Here is an 864-nt window from a genome sequence, read left to right as displayed (position 1 = left end):
CTGACGTGGATTTCTTATTTTCTTCCATACAAGACGAGTTTAAAAGTTTTATATGACTTCTGAGTTCAAACTAAAAACACTGCGGTCATTTTTTTTAACTCCAACTTCAATCTCAGAACTCCGACTTTGACCCCAGAATTCTGGGAAGATGTCAAGATTCTGCTTTGATTCCAAAAATTCTTACTTTGATTCTGGAATTCTGACTTTGATTCCAGAACTTAGAGAAGAAGTCAAGAGTCTGCTTTTGATTCTGGAATTCTGAGACGAAGTCAAAATTCTGCGTTGAATCCAGAATTCTTACTTTGATTCTGGAATTCTGGAATTTGATCTCTGGATTCTGACTTTGATTCCAGAATTAGGAGACAAAGTCAAGAGTCTAATTTTGATTGTGGAATTCTTACTTTGAATCCGGAGTTCTGAGAAGAAGTCAAGAGTCTGCTTTTGATTCAGGAATTCTTACTTTGATTTCAGAATTCTGACTTTGATTCCAGAATTCTGACTTTGATTCCAGAATTCTGACTTTGATTCCAGAATTCTGACTTTGATCTCTGGATTCTTACTTTGATCTCTGGATTCTTACTTTGATCTCTGGATTCTTACTTTCATTCCAGAATTAGGAGACAAAGTCAAGAGTCTAATTTTGATTTCAGAATTCTTACTTTGATTCCAGAATTCTGACTTTGACTCCGGAATTCTGACTTTGATCTCTGGATTCTTACTTTCATTCCAGAATTAGGAGACAAAGTCAAGAGTCTAATTTTGATTGTGGAATTCTTACTTTGAATCCGGAGTTCTCAGAAGAAGTCAAGAGTCTGCTTTTGATTCAGGAATTCTGACTTTGATTCCAGAACTTAGAGAAGAAGT

Source organism: Notolabrus celidotus, chromosome 22, assembly GCF_009762535.1.
Source record: "Notolabrus celidotus isolate fNotCel1 chromosome 22, fNotCel1.pri, whole genome shotgun sequence".
Taxonomy (NCBI): Eukaryota; Metazoa; Chordata; class Actinopteri; order Labriformes; family Labridae; genus Notolabrus; species Notolabrus celidotus.
This window is presented reverse-complemented; position numbering follows the sequence as displayed.